An 18,694-nucleotide genomic window follows, 5' to 3' on the forward strand; every position below is an offset into this window, starting at 1 on the left:
TGGGGACTGGCTGATGGCCCATAAATATTCAAGGCAACTCTCATATCTTCTGCCCACTATTTTCTAGAACGTTCGCCAACATTTTAGAAACAGGAGGAGGCACCAGAGAGATGCCAGGATGAGTCATCCAAGTATGTAAGGTTCATACAAGTACGTAATGCTAGATAGTACAAGATGTTTACGCAAAATGTTATATTTACACTTTACAGACGGGAAGAGGAAAATGAGGAGTACCTACAAAATCTGCTCATTACCTGGATATAGAGCTCTGCTAATCATGCCTGGCATTAACACAAAGAACATAGGCAACAGCTTCAAGTACCCGGCAAGAATGGATCCTCCTTTGGCATGGGACAAATTCTTAGCTGACAGAGATCTCTGCACCATAATCTAAGAGAAAAATATAAAAATGCTGAACTCAAAGGTCTAAAACAGGATTACTTAACCAGGGTTCCATGGAACCCTAAGGTTTCTCCAGAGGTTGCTAGGGGTTCCCTGAGCCATGAGCAAGTTCGGCCTCTAAGATAACTTTCCACTGACACCACTGATCTTTTTAGCCATCTGTAAGAGGGCAATTTTTCCCCAATGACCACAAATGTAAGGAGCATTCTTCCCACAGACCATCACACTAATGTATCATGAGTTATAGATATAGTATATTTTAGAGGGGTTCCCTGAGACCCTGAAAGTTATCTCAGGGGTTCCTCTGTGTAGGGGTAAAGGTTGAGAAAGGCTGATCTAAAGCATCATTCCATCAAAACCCAAATCCCAAATCCAAAAGAGACACCTTCATGCTGATCATTGCAGGTAGGAGTCAGTGGGTAATCGCTTCTGAAAAATCGAAATATTATTATAATGTAGTTTTCTTCTTGCCCCTCCCATTTGTCTGAATTTACTAGTAGACAGTACACAAAAGAACCACTTAACCTGCAGCCACCATACATGCACCTAACCTGACCGCATGTATGTTCACAGTGAAAGTCACAAAAGCTTAAAATGGTAAGCAGCTTTCATCAGAAAAGTTTTCAACATATGACCCACCTACGAAAAAAAAAAATTCCTGCAAGATTAAGGACCATGTTGAAATGTTTCCATAACAATTTCTGCCAATTTGTCAGCTGTATATTCAAGCTGTGTATTTCCCATTGTGCCACCCTCCAAAGGTGTTCTATTGTATTCAAATGCAGTTACTGGCCTCCATCCGTGTGCCTCAGTAGACTTTGAGATTTATCCAGGCTAGTCTTCAATTGATCAGGTGATCCAGAGCCAACTGCAGTCTCAGCATCTGGTTCTGGATAGCTGTGGAACCCAATGTGGTCTTCTACTGTTGAATCCCATCCATCTTAAGGATTGATACATTGTGTATTCTGAGATGATTTTCTGCTTGCCACAGTTGTAAGTTACCATAGCCTTTCTTTTTAGCTTCAACCAGTCTGGCCATTTTCCTATGACCATTCTTAATAACAAGGTGTTTTTATCTACAGAACTGGCATTTAATGAATGTTTGTTTTTTGCACCACTCTGAGTAAACTCTAGAGCAACCTCAATCAAACTTTTTAACATGGGGCAACCCTTAAATTACCTAACTTTCTGGTCTGATGGAACCCCTGCTAATGATTACTAGATCTACAGCGCACAGTATATTAGTGAGATGGTCAATGGGAAGAACGCTCCTATAACTGTATTCCCTAGGAAGAATCCCCCACCCCCCCCCGCTTACAGATAGATCAAAAGATGAATATTGTCAGTGGTAACTTATCTAAGAGGTGGAATTGTTTGTTGCTCAAGGAATCTCTATCAACCTCTCTGGAGGAGCACTAGGGCTTCAGGGAACCCTGGTTGAGAAAGGCTGCACTGGAGATTTTTGTGCATGAAAATCACCCAAAATCTGCATTTACAGAAATACTCAATACAGCCCATCCAAACCCAGCAATGACATTGGTCAATTTTCAAGATCACATTGATCACATTTTGTCCCCATTCTGGTATTTGATATGAACATTAACTAAAACTCCTTCCCTATATCTGTAGGATTTTATCACTGCACTGCTGTCACATGGTTGTCTAATTAGATAATTGCATAAATGTGCAGCTGTATGGGTGTTCCTAATAAATTGCCTGATCAAGGTATTTGACACTGAATCATACTCACAGTGGCTAAGTGGTTAGCATTTCCGCCTGGTAGCACTGGGGTCATTGGTTTGAATCCCAACCACAGCAAGGCATATTCTCCCTGTGCCTACGTGGGTTTCCTCGGGGTACTCTGGTTTCCTCCCACACTCCAAAGACATGCTGGTAGGTTAACTGGCTTCTGTCTAAATTGGCCCTAATATGTGTATGTATCAATGTGAGTTGGGGATCTTAGATTGTAAACTCCGCAAGGGCAGGGACTGACGCGAATGTAAAGCGCTGCGTAAATTATTTAAACTATATAAATACCTATATAAAAAATGTATTTTTGCCATCTGGCAATAAATAATTGCCAGATGGCAATCTTACATTGTGAGACTATGCCAAAACTGCAAGCCAAGTGTTTGGCTTGTGGTTGCAGTGTGACCCCATTGAACTCAATGGGCAAGTTTGACAGGTGGAGCCACCTGTCAAACTATGCAGCCTGAGTTAAAATTTCCAGGCTGCAATCTTAGAATTTTGGTGGTTGGCATTAAAGAGCCCTTCAGAAGATTCTGATCGGCTTTTTTTTGTGTACATTGACAGGCTGCTGTACCAACATCTAAAGATAGCCATACGTTTTTCGTTTTCTCTCGTGCAGCCCCCGGGAGCTGCACTGGTGCCTGCAAATGTAACCTCAAACACTTTTAAAATAATTCAGCTAATCACAAGCAAGAATTGACATTTCTGGGGATATTCTAGAAACATTTTTGGCAGTTTTATGAACAGCTTAGATAGCTGAAGACTGAAATGAAAAAGCATTTTTTTAGAAAATGCAATTTAATTACATATATTTATATATATTTTTTTTACTAAAGTTTTTCTTTAAAACGTCTAATTACAGTACAATATTGGTGGAGTCAGAAGGATAGTTTACCTGATCATTACACCAAGCAAATAAGGACAAGATGGTCAAACCAAATATGAGGCCAGGCCAGGGCAGGTCCCCAGTGATCGGGTCACGTAATATGTGGAAGGCATCACTGCGGGGCAAATGACACGTTGTGTTTGGGACAATGACTTGAGGTATGGCTTCCATATACTTTTTCTCCAGGCCTGGATACCACCCAACCTCGTTAAAAGCTAAAAAAAAAAAAAAAAAAAAAAAAAAAAAAAAGAAAAAATGTATGATTACAAGGAATAGGGATCAGAGTAAAATGATATACTATTATAAAGGCATGGGTAACGTAAAGTGATACTAAAGTCTTTTTTTTTTAATATTTTTTTTTAATTATTATTTAATAGGCCAAAGGGCCTGGTATGCATTGGGGAGGACTCCACGCCGGTTTTTACATTTTGCATTGCCGGCATTCTTTTTTTGCTTACAGCTGATGAGTTATCCTTTGGTAAAAACGCGTGGCTGGCTTTCTGGCTCACTCCTTAACAACCAGCACAGAATTTGAATCTGTTGATCAATTTTGGACTGATTTTGAATCGTTCTAAAAATGTGGAATAAGTTCGAAAATAAAGATACCAAAATGAAAGTAAACACATTTTTCCGTTCTGCACGTCTAGTGACTTTGTGGAGCACAAACATAATGATCACATTGGTCAAAGCCAAAGTCGCACCTAAATCACATCAAGTCGCAGGGCAATGTCGCAATGAAAAATTACACAATTTTTTGTCACGCAAATGTGAATGGACTCTAAAGCAAAAAAACAATAAAACACACACACACAGCTAGATGGCACATGGCTTCCAAGGGTCCAGTTCTGCCCTACCTATGGCTAGTATAGGCGAAGTAAAACAATATAACTGGTATGGGGCTTTAGGCTCCATCTTGAAGTAGACATACTTACATATGAAGGTGAGTATAAGGGCACCGATCACAATGATGATAGTTTGCAAAGTGTCTGTGTAGATTACAGCGGTCAGCCCACCTGTATGAGGACAGGAACAAGTAGCAAATTCCAAAAATATAAAACAAACAAACAAAAAAAAAAAAAAAAACTCAAAATATTACAGGGAATGGATGTTTTAAGTCCCTGGTGATCATGAGCACAAATAACTGTTGGAAACATTGGCACCGTTGTTCTTTAGGTTCCCTTATTTTACACTACTAGGACAGTTAATAGTTTGGAACAGACTGACAAGAGGAACTATAGGGCAACGGGCACCTGCACTGACTAACTAATGGTGACAGTGCAGTGGAAGGGGATGGGGACAGATGTCATATCTTTGGAGGGGTATACTGTACATCTCTGTTTTGATGTGTGATAAACATAACCAGTACTTTGTATTAACCTGCGATGGTGAAAATTGCTGTAACAACGACCAGTAGAATTGTAGACAAGTAAATGTCCCAGCCTAGAGCGACCTGAATGAAGAGCGCTCCTGCGTAGATATCCGTCTGAAACACAAGCACTACGTGAGACAAAAATATACTCCTTTTTTTTTAGCATTTAGTTTAAACAGAGTTGTCCCAAACATGTCTGTGCCATTGGTTACACTCACCGATATTTTAGTAAGTATATAGAGAAGGAGGGAAAGCACCGACATATACATTTGGATTCGGCGACCACCAAAACGTTTTTTTCAAATACTCCGGCATGGTGATCACACCAGAAGCGATGTAGACAGGCATAAATATCCAGCCAAGGGCGATCAACACCCAGGTAGCCTAGTGGAAAAGCATAAGGATGGTTGTAGAAAAAAAAGGACAACCTGTACAATGTATCACAAGCTGCCACAACTGGGACACATACAGTGCCTTGAAAAAGTATTCATACCCCTTAAAAATGTTCCACATTTTGTCATGTTACAACCAAAAATGTAAATGTATTCTATTGGGATTTTATGTGATAGACCAACACAATACTTTAAGGCAGTGTAGTTGCTTTTTCCCATTTTTCTGTTATTGTACATAATTTGATTTATGTCTAGGTATATTTTCATTTATTGATTCAAAGTGGAACCTGCAGCCACCTATAAAATGCCACAGGGCAATGCTGCCCATGGGTGGACAGTGGTTGATAGACTAATCTGATTGCTGTAAGATCTAGTCTTCAAGACTAAGCATGTTGGGCTGCGAATAGTGGTTTTCTTTGGTAATAAAGTTAAAGTTAATTTCAGGATCTATTTTTTTAAAGTGGTTGCAACCTAATTTTTTTTCCTTACTTCCTTTTTTCTTACATTTAGGTACACATTTGGGATATATGGATGTTAATGCGGCATTAAAGCCAAAAACAAATATATATCTTTTAAACTTACAAATCCTTAGATTCAGTGGCTGAGTTTGTTTTCTTTTTTAGCCGCCCCCCCTTTTATACAGTGATCCAGCCAATAACACACTTCCCGTCTTAGGGTATCTGCATTCTGGATGAAGTAGTCAAGCAGACACCTTTTGGACAGCAGTATTGTCAGTCGGGGGGGGGGGGGGGGGGGTAGTGTTTGACTTGCAGCTCTAGATGGACTTGACTAACAAATTGGAACTGAACTCCAGCCAACACTGTAAGCAGTTACAGCAACAGTTTTTTTTCTCTTTTTGGGATAAAGGTTTTACATAAATTATTATTATTGTGCAGGATTTATATAGCACCAATAGTTTATGCAGCACTTTACAATATAAAGGGGGACAGTACAATTGTAATACAGTTCAATATAAATGGAATAGGAGGGCCCTGCTCATTGAGCTTACAATCTAAATGTAGGGAAAGGTTGTACTAAAGGTAATAGCTGCAGGGGTGATCTGATGGAGGTGACTTAGGTACAGTTCTTAGGGGGAGATGGGGTAGGCTTCCCTGAATAAGTGAGTTTTCAAGGATCGCCTAAAGGTGGACAGGGTGGGAGCTGACCAGATATACTGGAGCAGGGAGTTCCAGAGGATGGGGGAGGCTCTGGAGAAGTCCTGGAGGCGAGCATGAGAGGAGGTAACAAGGGAGCTAGAGAGCAGGAGGTTCTGGGAGGAGTGGAGAGGATGGTTTGGGTGATATCAGCAGATGAGGTTGGTGATGTAGCTGGGGGCGATGTTGTGGATGGCCTTGTATGTTGTAGTTAACATTCTAAATTTTATTTGATGGTGTAGGGAAAGCCAGTGAAGAGATTGGTAGAAAGGAGCAGCAGTCACGGATCGATTAGTAAGGTGTGTTAGTCTAGCAGCAGCATTCATAATACACTGAAGGGGGTGGGTTAGCCTGTGTAAAGGTAGGCCAGTGAGGAGGGAGTTGCAGTAGTCAAGGCAGGTAATAACCAAGGAATGAATAAGTTGTTTTGTGATTTCATTAGTCAAGAAGGGGCAAATTCTGGAAATGTTGCAAGATGTAGCCAGTAATTGGATGTGGGGGCTGAAGGACAGGTCAGAGTCTAGGATTACACCCAGGAACCTGGCATGTGTGAAGGGGTTGATGGTTGTGCCATTGAACTCAATGGTAAAGTCAGTCATCGAGAGAGGATCGGGAAGGAGGAAATAATACAAGCTCAGTTTTAGAAAGATTGAGTTTGAGGAAGTGGTGTGGCATCTATACTGATATGTCACTCAGTGAGTTTGTGATATTGAGGAGATAGAGGGGATGAGTTAAGAAGTTGAGAGATTGATCTGGGTGTTGTTAGCATAGAGGTGGTATTGGAAAGCTTGTGAGGTTATCAATTGGTATAGAGAGAGAGAGAGAATAAGAGGGGCCCAAGGATGGAGCCTTGGGGTACCCCAACAGAAAGAGGAAGAGGAGAGGAGGAGATTGTGTTGTATGTGATGCTGAAAGGGCGCTGAGATAGGTAGGAGGAGAACCAGGAAAGAGCAGAGTGACAGAATCCAATGGAGTGGAGTTTATCAAGGAAGAGTGGGTGGTCAACTGTGTCAAAGGCAGCAGAAAGGTCCAAGAGCATTAGTTTGGAGTACTGGCCATTTGTTTTAACAGTTAGTAGGTCATTGGTGAGTTTTAGTAGGGTAGTTTCAGTGGAATGTTTTCGGTGGAAATCGGACTGTAGGGCTCAAGAAGGTTGTTGTGAGGCAGCAACTCTTATGGTTGTGGACAAGGGATTCAAGAAGCTTGGAGGCAAATGGAAGCAGGGAGATGGGTCTTAAAGTTTTCAAACAGGTTGGGTCCAGTATTTTTTTTTTTGTTTTTTTTTAAGTATGGGGTAACCAGTGCATATTTGAGTGGGGAGGGAAAGATGCTGTGAGAGAGGGAGAGGTGAAGATGTGAATTAGAGAGTTTAGGATAGAGCAGGAAAGTGGTCCCAATAATTGTGAGGGGGCAGGGTCCAAGGACGGGTGGTGAGGTGGACTGTGGAAAGGAGTTTGGCAATTTCCTTGGTGGTAACAATGTTAAAGGAGGAAAGTATTGAGTGAGGTGTTGGACTTTGTGTATTAGTTGGGGAAGGAAGCTGGGCATCCCATCACAAATTTTGTTGATTTTATTTGCTTGAAATGATTGTCAATTCCCTGGGCAGTAAACAAGTTGGTGAGTGGAGGCAGTAGGGGGGTGAAGTAAGGAATTAAGGGTAGAAAACAGTTGACGAGGTTTGGATGAGAGGGTTTTGATGAGAGCTGTGTAGTAGGTTTGTTTAACAGTGTTGAGGCAAGAGTTGCATTTGAGAAGGGCACATTTGTAGAGGGTGAAGTCTTGCAGACTTCTGGTGTCGTCTGTTTCCCAGGGTTGTAGAAGGGGAGGCTTGGTCCTGCATGTAGAGAGAAGAGCGAATGTGTTGAGGGAGGATGACAGTATGTTGTTGTAGACAAAAGTGGCCAGGTCTGGGCAGGACAGGGGTGCAATTTTATCATAAATAAATACAAGCAGACATTGTAAGCACCCTGTCAGTGCAAAATGATTTTTCTCAACCATCTAACTGCTTTGTCTGGACAGCTTGGCCTGTAAAAAAAATTGAACAATAAACAACCTGTCGGTATCATCATGTGCAAAATAAAGGTAAAGAAGCATATACCACATCTAAAAGTTGGTAAGCTGCAATTAATAAATCTTTTTTTAGGTTCATACCACTTTAATGGGGTGTAGAATCCCATGTCTGTGAATGAAGATGAGAGGTTGTCAATGGCTGCACTGGTCTAAGCCACAGCAGATTATGAACACAGTGGGCTGCCCTCCGTGGCTTCAAATTGAAAAACAAAAATCTTCAGGATCCATAGGTAACAAATCCATTTTCGCAGCTAGTGTCAGAAATTTACTTTAGATACAGCTTTACTGGGGGAATATTACGGATCAGTATTGAAAACAGAACACAAGACCCTTTCTTACATTCCATTCAAAGCCTCCAACCGCCAAGCCTCCTGATGCTGCAGAGCTTGCCATTCCAACAAACAAAGTGCTGCCGACATTGCTGGACATGAGTGAAGCTCCAATCTGCAAAAGAGACAAATATCAGGCCTGAAAAAGCATACCAAGACAATCAGGAAAATCTGCCAGGGTATAGCTAATGTTATTTAAAACACTGCATCTGTGTCAAATATCACTCATTTTACCTTATTCAGCAAGCTTTTCCCAGGGTGATTTGGTATCATTGCATGATTCTGTACAACACAATGCTGTTTTTCTTAAAACTACTGATCAGATGCTTAAGACCTGCCAAATCAGATTGGGGGCTACTGAAGAATTTAGCTTGCCAGCTGTAAAAGATGAACGCCAGGCTGGAAATTTAGTGGGCTTTATTTCAAAAACATTTTAAGTAATAGTAATATTTTGACTGGATGGACATGATTAGACGAGTCTGCACAAGACTAAACCTCTCCTCTACAAGAAAAAAAAAGTCTTCAAACAGTATAATGTATTAGTCCATAGCACCAACTTCAGGCAAAATAAACAGTGTGGGGTTATCAGGGACTAAACACCATGCCCAATCTTGTTCTATGTAACCCCAGCATCTGTGCTTTTATAGTCAATTAGATATAACTTCAAAACATTTTTATTCAGGCTTCAGTTTGTAAGCAGGTGGTAGCACCCTTTTAGAGAGACCACTCTCCCGAACATGTTAGTTGGAGTATTGTGCCCTTTATATTCTGGTGTGGGTGGGGCCCTGGGCAGAAGGTGGATTTGACTTGGCTACCTCTAAATTACATTGTGTAGGTTTGGAGCTTGGAAGAGTGGTAGGCTTGCTGGGCCTAGGCCCAGGGAAGAGATTCCATGTATGGACCCACTGCTGGGGACTCCTAAAGAGCATTTGGGAAGATAGCTGGACTTTAGAAGTTCAGGTTGGTGACACTGAAGTTTTCAGCACTGTAGTTGGATTGAGAAGTTGATGTGCCAAGTTCGTGATATTGCCTTTAGGGTTTTACAGTAAATCCTTAAAACATCATTCTGTTTGGACATAAGCTTCCTGATGATGCATATTATGTGCGAAACGCGTTGAGACTAGTTGTGACCCGCACCGAAATCGAGACTTGCACCGCACGCCGTCTTCCTGGAGCGGAACGGTGAACAGAAGCTGTTTGTTGGAACGCTGGATAGACTTTGTGCCTGTCCAAAGTCACAATCAAATGTGAGTAAACAAACTGTTTGATATTTTAAGATTAATAAATATGTGGAATATTGCGCAATGATGGCCATTCATTTACATGAGTATCTAAGAGTGGTATCTGGTGAAGGTACATGAAGGAACATCTCTGTATCTGCTGGGCAAATTTCTGAACTACCTGTATAGAGGATCAACAGAACCAGGCATTAAGCTTTCTGGTGAGTGTAAACTTTGGAAGGTGGTGGTGGCTTCGTTAATGTAAGGCAGAGCACTCGCGCCAGTTCCTTGTAATGGCGCAGGAAGCTTAGGTAATTCCCCAGTAGAGCAGTCGCAGTCCTCTGTTGAAGGACAATGGATTTTCCTCTAAGCAAATTCAAGGCCTCTGACCCGCTTGTGAGCGGCCACAACTAACTGGAACTTTAAAGGAGAAGTATGGTAATCTTGTTTTTTGCAGATCAGTACTTACCTAGGTGGATGCAGCATTGGTCCGATACTGCATCTGTCCCCCGGCGACTCTTCACTGAGAAGTGAGAACCGATGGCTCAGTTCTCTCACCCCCCAGAGCAGAGAGCTGCTGACTGTCAATCAGCAGCTCTCCTGCTCTGCTCCTCCACGCTCATTGCAGGCATAGCTATGTAAAACATTAAAACTACGGTAAGTGTCTATACTGTTTATAATCCAGCAATAGACTGTCTCATCCTACTCTGTACATGTTCAGTTGCTCTCCATTTTTTCGGCACTGTGCTCAGGGGCTCTGGGTTTCAGCAAAATGGCAGCCTCCAGCAAGAAGAGACAGGAACAATGCTGGAGGTATTTTACAGCACACTCATTTTGGTAGCATAATTATTCATATGGACTGTATATTCCTTGCTAAAGAATGTTATTTTTCATCAAATTGTTATGGTTAAAACTGATAAATACATCTTCAAACCCAGAACTGCTAAAAAGCAGAACTCTGGTCAATGCATTATTCTGGAGAGAAGTGGGATGGATTAGAACTGGTTTCCTAGATCCCCATTTCCTGTCCTGGTAATCGCCATCTCTAAACAGAAAATCTGAAAAAGCTTTCCCAACTGGTGGGACACAGAGTAAAAAAAAAAAACACACAGGTGATGTAAGCCTTTACCTACCACATTTAATATAAAAGAATGGATTTCAACTTTATATTATATAATAACAATATTAAATAATAGGTCCAGACTTCTTTTACCACCCTAGTCACTCCCGCCTGACCTTTCTTATTCTTCTGATGAATCTACCTCTAGTTCAGCTATGTCTACACAGATGCTACAGCTACTCAGCTTTTTGGTCATCATAGATATTTTGTCTAGATGTATTTTTTGACTTCTATATGCATCTTTCTGTACCTAGTTTAGAATTAAAATACACAATAGAAACATTGAAAAGGAAAAAATCGATTTTTGGGAATATAAAGATGCTCCATGAGTGCAGCTTCAGATAGTCTTATTATTCAGATAAGTCTTTCAGTGTCAGGCTGCAAAGGCAATAAATAGTAACACAAGTTTGTTGTATGGGTCTGAAGATTATAAGGTTCATCCACCATATACTGTATCTGCTATAGAAACCATTAAAACAAAGTCCAAGTACATAACAAGCATGTATATAGCCTGCCAGTGAGGTACAACACCAAGTCCAAAGGTGTAAGGACTTGCACATGTAATCATCTCCCAGAGCCTGCCAATGTCTTAAACTGTTACTTATTATACAATAATGCAAGCTGTAAAACAGGAAAGTGTATTATTCATGCTGAAAATTACTTCCGAATTAATATACAGACAGAAACAGATGATCTTTCTATAGATCACCAAACATGTTCCCTGAACACTGCTGTTCAATTTACATTGAAGAACATTGAGGGGTGGGAGAGTCTATCTGCTGGAGACCAAGACCGCTGTGCTCAGTGTTGAGCAGAGGTCCAGCTCTCTAGCCAGAGACTAGCACAGGGCATTTTAACTCTTGTTGCAGGGAATAGTAGCGTTAAAAAAATATTTGCCCAATTTACAGTAATGATTTTTCAAGTCACTCACGCACGTAAAAATTCTGTTCTTTACTGATATTAGTGGCCAGCCATTTTAGAATCTGGTGGGTTTACTTCTTACCTCAAAGACTTGAAGAACAGCTCTTGTTGAAACTGATTTATTTATTTTTTGGATTAATGGAGTTCTTGTCACTGGTAGGATGAGAGGAAGTCAAAAACCCTTTGGTGAACCAAATGGCAGAGGCACCTGGTGTGGTGTGTTTGGAATGGATCCAACCAATCCCCACACCACACCAGGTGACTTTGCCATTCCATTCACAGATGGGTTTTTGACCTCCTCTCTGAGCCTACCAGTACAATACCTACCTGAAAACCCATAAGAGGATCCAGGATCGAAATAGACTCAAGGGTGACCAATCTCACCCCAAATGAAGACGGGGCCTTTTCTCAACCTACATTTATGGAAGGTTGTGTGTTTCTACCCGTCTGGGTCATCGCAACCTCACCAGTTTTTCTTTTTTCTCCAATCATAAAATTATTTGATGCAACAACTTTACTTTAAATCCCTACTAAATACAAACTACACTTGGACACAACAGAAACTGAAGGGAATTCCTCCTATTCCCTCACACATTTGTAATTGGAACAGGTGCCCCCTATTGAAGATTGCTACTTATCTCCTGTTCTGGTGACAATCGTAAAATTTTGGATTTCCCCATCACTCTGATCCAGTGATAATGGTCTCCATAATATTTAGAGAGGGTGAATCTCCTCAGTTGGCAGCCAGAGAGCAATAAAACTTGATAGGTGTTTAACCATTTTCTACTCAAACTAAAAGCAAAACACACACAATATATCATCCTTAATATAACTAGGCCACTAATCCTTATATCTTTACACTTTCTCTGCCTAGCCTATGATGCTGATGGTTCAAGTGTTACCTCCAAATCCTTCACAGAGCACTTGTGTTGGTCTGTTTGGTTCTTTTAGTAGCAAAATAAAGGAGAAATTTTAACTTGCTTAACCAAGAAAAAATAAAAAATAAACAGTTAACATTAAAGCCCACAGTGAAAGGAACAGAATACATATGAATAGTCATACCACAAATACTTACTGGCCACCATGTCATAGTCTTTCCAGCAAGGAAATATCCTCCTACAGTTCCACGACTGGCCCGCAGTGATGACTGGAAAAGACAGATTCATTGATAAACATCTATCTTGTGGCATTGTTTGAAATGTATGGCTATTTAAATTGACCTTTTGTGAATTAACCAACATTTATGTGATCATCATTGGAAAACTGGGGATGGTCATACTCCATTAACAGGCCAAGGGCAGTATGTGGCCCTCAAGGGTCTGCCTTTTTGGTCTACCACACAAGCAAAGCTTGTATTGAAGAAAACTACTCTATTATTTGTGGTACTAATATTATCCTGATAATGTGTGACCATAACATGTTATTAAAGCCCAACTTAAGTGACAGAAATAGTTATGCAGTCAGATAGACATTGTATCTCCATTTTAGTTTTACTAACATGTGGGACTTCAGGACTATAAAGAGATAAAAAAGAAGCAGGACTTCAATTTGGCATTTAACATTACTACCACCGATGTATGGTACAGCCTAGTTGAAGTCTTGCTCTTTGTCAATGTCCCAAACCCCTGCATTCGATGATTTGTAACTAGTTTTCACTTGAAAATACTGAAAATTACTCTTTTTTTTCCGCCTCAATGAAAAGCTGCTTCCAGCCCTCAGTCTGCAGTGTCTTGTACTGGCATAGCTAAGTAACAACCACACCCCCCAGAACAAGCTTCCTCTCACAGAAATGTAGGGGCTTGTCTGACTGTGTTAACCACTTTAAGAGCCCATTCACACAGGGGCAACACAACTTCCAGCACGACTTTGGGAGGCAACTTGGACACGACTTGAGTATGAATCACAGCACGACTTGGGGCAACTTACAACACAACTTGAAGTCGCCTCCAGGACAGGGAACTTTACAAGTAGCCAATCAGAGCTTATCAGCTGTGTGTGAGAAGGAGGGGGCTGGCTGTTTAGTAGAGTAAATTACTTTCTGTTTCCTTTCTGCTTCCTGTAAAGTTGCCTCGGTATGAACAGTGATCAGACTTGGAGGCAACTTCCATTGAAATCAATGGGTACAAGTCGCCTTCTAGTCGTATTGAAGTAGTACAGGAACCTTTTCTGAAGTTGGAGCGACTGCAGTAGTGTGAAATAAGACGAATCCATTCACTTACATTGATTTTTTCATGTAGCGCGACTTGAGGCGACTAGGGGCGACTTGGGGCGACTTGAAGTCGGATCCAAAGTTGCCCCTGTGTGAATGGGCTCTAAGACTAGGTCTTTTCTGGCACTTTTTGTTTACAAGTAAAAACCTGTATTTTTTTTTTAGCAGAAACCCTAGAGAATAAAATGGCAGTCATTACAATTTTTTATGTGTTTGCACAGCATTTTTTGGGGAAAAAATACACTTTAATGTAGTTTAATGCAAAAAAAACACAATATATAACCCAATTTTTTGGTAAACTACAAAAGATGATGTTACACCAAGTAAACGCATACCAAACATGTCACGCTTTGAAATTGTGCACACTTGTGGAATGGCGTCAAACTTTGATACTTAAAAATCTGCATAGGCAATGCTTACATTTTTTATTTTTTACAGGTTACCAGTTTAGCAATACAAAAGAGGTCTAGAGCTAGAATTATTGCTCTCGCTATAACATTCGTGGCGATACCTTGCATGTGTGGTATGAACACCATTTACTTATGCATGCACAACCTACATATGTGTTTGCCTTTGAGCGCGAGCACGGGGAAGATCGTGCTGTATTTTTTTTTTTTAATACTCTCCATTGAATTTTTCATCATTTTTAATGCCATCACAAGAAATGTAAACATCACTTGTGATAACAATAAAGCAGGATAATTCCTCTTTATGGAAACATCTGTGGTCTACAAGACCCCAGATCTCTCCTTTACCCTTGAAAGCATCAGATTAAAAAAAAGCATCAGATAAAATAAAAAAAAACACAACATTGATCTGATGCGGAGATTGGTTCTCAGATACCAAAAGGGCTAGTTCTGACAGTCCATCGCAGCCTGCTGAGGAAACACACCGTTGGGAATTTGTTGTCATTGGGAGCTTCTTGCCAGGAGATGGATTTGGTGTGATATTTTGATTTCTGTAATTCAGGAACAATTGCTTTTGGTAAGCGCCCCCCTCCCCTTTTTTTTACTTAGCACCTTCACCATCAATTGTACAAGGACTTTGTATTATATCAAGAAACTTATGTTTTAGACTTTATACCATTAAGAACAATTGTATTTTATTTATATTAATATTTTATTAATTTGCGTAGGTTTATGATTTTAATTATTTATTTGCACTTTGTTTGCTTAATTTGCACTTATTTGGGATTTCCCCATTTGCTTTATTGCACTTATTCACTAATGTATACATTTAAAAGGACAGCGCACCTTTTTAAATTTAGATTAGTTATCGTATTAGTGTCTGGGTGGCATGAGCTGCAGCATTCCATTATATCGTCTGGTTTAAAGCTGAGTGCAAGATTTATCTTTACTGTATAGTATTATTGTTCACATTGCAGTTAATGCTTATATAAAAAAAAATGTAAATTACTAATGGTGCGCTGTTCCTTTAAATTTGTGAACTGTAATTTTTGTCTATCTTATCCCTTAGTATAGTTAATGCTTTATGCACAGTTTATTGCTGACTTTGCTGATTTATGTGTTGACTCCAATCTAGTGGTACAGAACGCTGTTCTAAGTTATTTTGGCATAGAGATTATACTGTCTAGCAGACTGTGTCTCAACCTACATTCTGCATGTTCATTTATGCTCAAACCACCATTCATTCTAACCTGTACCAATACATTGAGTTCATTTACCATTAAACGGTCTTGTGGGATTCGTTGAACAAGTAAAAAAAAGCGCAGTACAAGGGTACCTCAATCAACTGTTCCTATTGGTCCAAGGGCAATATATATATATATATATATATATATATATATAAAAACATATATATATGTAGAAAGTCAGTCTATCAGGGCTGCCACCATGAAGGATCGGAAGCCAGGTCCAATCCTGCCGCCTTAACCTCTGCAACATCTCCAGAATTTGACCCTTCTTGACTAATGACACCACAAAGCAACTTATTCACTCCTTGATTATTTCCCGCCTCGACTACTGCAACTCTCTCCTTAATGGCCTACCCTTAAGCAAGCTGCTAGACTAATACACCTCACTAATCGATCCGTGACTGCTGCTCCTCTCTGCCAATCCCTTCACTGGCTTCCCCTACCCCACCATGTAAAATTCAAAATGCTAACCATAACATACAAGGCCATTCACAATATCGCCCCCAGCTACATCACCAACCTCATCTGTAGATATCGCCCAAATCGCCCCCTCTGCTCCTCCCAGGACCTCCTGCTCTCTAGCTCCCTTGTTACCTCCTCCAATGCTCGCCTTCAGGACTTCTCCAGAGCCTCTCCCATCCTCTGGAATTCCCTGCCCCAGTATGTCCGATCAGCCCCTACCCTGTCCACCTTTAGGAGATCCCTGAAAACTCATTTATTCAGGGAAGCCTATCCCACACCCACATAACTGTCCCTGAGCCACCCCCATCAAATCATTCTTTGCAGCTATTACCTTTTGTACCACCACCCCCTCCCTTTAGAATGTAAGCTCTACGAGCAGGGCCCTCCTGTATCTTTTGTATTGAACTGTACTGTAATTGTGTTGTCCCCCTTATACATTGTAAAGCGCTGCATAAACTGTTGGCGCTATATAAATCTCGTATAATAATAATAATAATAATGTGCTAGAAAGGAAACAAGGAGAAGGGGTGCCACTGAGTATGTATCAAACACAATTTATTGATAAAAGGCAATATCCACTCACATGTAGAGCTGAAGTGTTGAATTCAGGTACATCTCCAAGCTGGAGGGAGAGAGGAGGACTACAGGTAGCAGCAAGTCCATATGTGCAAGCATCACATCTCTTCCAACAGGGATGGGCTGCAACAAGCTCTCTTGATAGTCCAAGTAGCACACCAAAAAGGAAGGGATCACAATGAAGCGTCAGAGATGGTGTGGGTTCCAGGAAAGGGGAGGTAAGGACACCAGAGCCAGTCTTCAGCTAGTGTCAACGAGGCTTGGAAGGCAACCACAGTGGTGCCGGACAGTGACGTCACTACTGTGGCACAGTAGTGACGTCACTGTCCGGCGCCACTGTGTTTGCCTTCCAAGCCTCGTTCTGGCTCTGACCACACGGCCGTGTAATTCTTTCATCACGGACACCGTACGAGGTGCTGTTTGATATCGCAGCACAGCTGAAGACTGGCTCTGGCGTCCTCACCACCCCTTTCCTGGAACCCACACCATCTCTGATGGCTTCATTGTGATCTCTTCCTTTTTGGTGTGCTACTTGGACTATCAAGAGAGCTTGTTGCAGCCCATCCCCGTTGGACGAGATGTGATGCTTGCACATATGGATTTGCTGCTACCTGTAGTCCTCCTCTCTCCCTCCAGCTTGGAGATGTACCTGAATTCAACATTTCAGCTCTACATGTGAGTGGATATTGCTTTTTATCAATAAATTGTGTTTGATACATACTCAGTGGCACCCCTTCTCCTTGTTTCCTTGTGGGAGTCACCCGGACAGTCCGGGTTTTGAATCATGTGTCCGGGTTTCAGGTGGACTGAAACCGGGACACATTATTCAGACATGGCTGTGGCTCTCCAAGTACCCAAGATAGTCACACAAATTTGTTGCCATCCGGGAGCTGGTTTGGCCTCCCTGGGGGGGCAAGTCGATGATGTCAGCAAAAGCAATTTGGCCACACCCACTGTTCTCTGCAGCACGCTATGTGTACCCAGTTACTGCTCTCCTTGGGGCTCCCAAAGGTGTCCCAGGCTGCTAAAGTGTTGGGGTTTGGCTTTAAGTAGAGGTGGCAACCCTAGTGTCAACAGAACTAGGGTCCCCACTGTAAGTTTTCACCTTTATTCCTGTTCTAGTGACAACCCAAAATGTGTGATTTTTCTTTTACTTTCACTTTCAATGATAAATGGTAAACATGACATATAGGAGAGGGTGAATCTCCCTAACGGGGGCACCCCTGGCCACCCCTGTGAATGTAGCTGTACAGGGACACAGACTGCAATAAAAACCTGACAGTAGTTCTAACCCCTCACCACTCTATCCAAGTTTTGCCTTTAATTGCATCTTGAGTAAACATTTATAACAAATCATTCTGTGAAATAAATTAGAATCCTATTGAGAGATAGATGAAGCAAATGCATAGCATCCTCACACCCTAATACCCGAGTACTGCCCATGATTTTTCTACATAATAAATACAGATTGAAGTCCTGTTATTCTTTGTTCTAATTTTCAAAACCGCTTTAAAACATTGCTGATCGACCAGCAAAATTCTAGCACATACTTCCCAATTTTCTGAAAAAACGAGGAGCACCTTTTGGCACACAGCATGTAGACAAAAGACATGTCCCTGTCACGGCCCCGCTTACACAGACAATAAAGACCTAATATGCAGAAAATGGACTAAACCATACAAGTGCTTTTTTTTTTTTCACCTTTATATTGGCTTTTCAAAATACTAAATTTAGTAATATAGAGTTTGGATAAAAGGTTTAGTGCACCATAACACTTTTGCTAGTCAACTAGTACATTATGCATAGAGATGTACACAATAGTCCAAAAAGAGGAACAACTGAGGCTGCATGAGGAACAGAGTGACTTGGTCTCAAAAGAGGGACAGTCGCTCCAAATAAGGGACAATTGGGAGCTAGGTCTACAGTTACGGATAAATGATGACTTACCCATATTCCAACCAACAGGACAAAAACAAAGTAAACAACAAGCACCACAATGTCTGCTGTCCCGAACGTCGGCTTCTGGGGCCCCAGCGATGGTGTCTCTGTACTGTTGTCCATCTGCTCAGAGAAGTGGCTATGGAACAGTGAAGAAGAAGAAGAATCAATTAAACTTTTATTTTCCAATACAGTGTTAATGACTAACAAGGTTTATCAATGTGCAAATGGGCAGATTTCATA

General features: G+C 41.1%; 1 pseudogene; it reads right to left on the bottom strand.

The window, feature by feature from the left end:
* Positions 1–18,574, bottom strand: part of LOC141103690 (sodium/glucose cotransporter 4-like) — a 43,257-nt pseudogene extending 24,683 nt beyond the window's left edge.
* Positions 18,575–18,694: the final 120 nt, after the last annotated feature.

The sequence above is a fragment of the Aquarana catesbeiana genome, linkage group LG07 (genome assembly GCF_042186555.1).
Source record: "Aquarana catesbeiana isolate 2022-GZ linkage group LG07, ASM4218655v1, whole genome shotgun sequence".
Classification (NCBI taxonomy): Eukaryota; Metazoa; Chordata; class Amphibia; order Anura; family Ranidae; genus Aquarana; species Aquarana catesbeiana.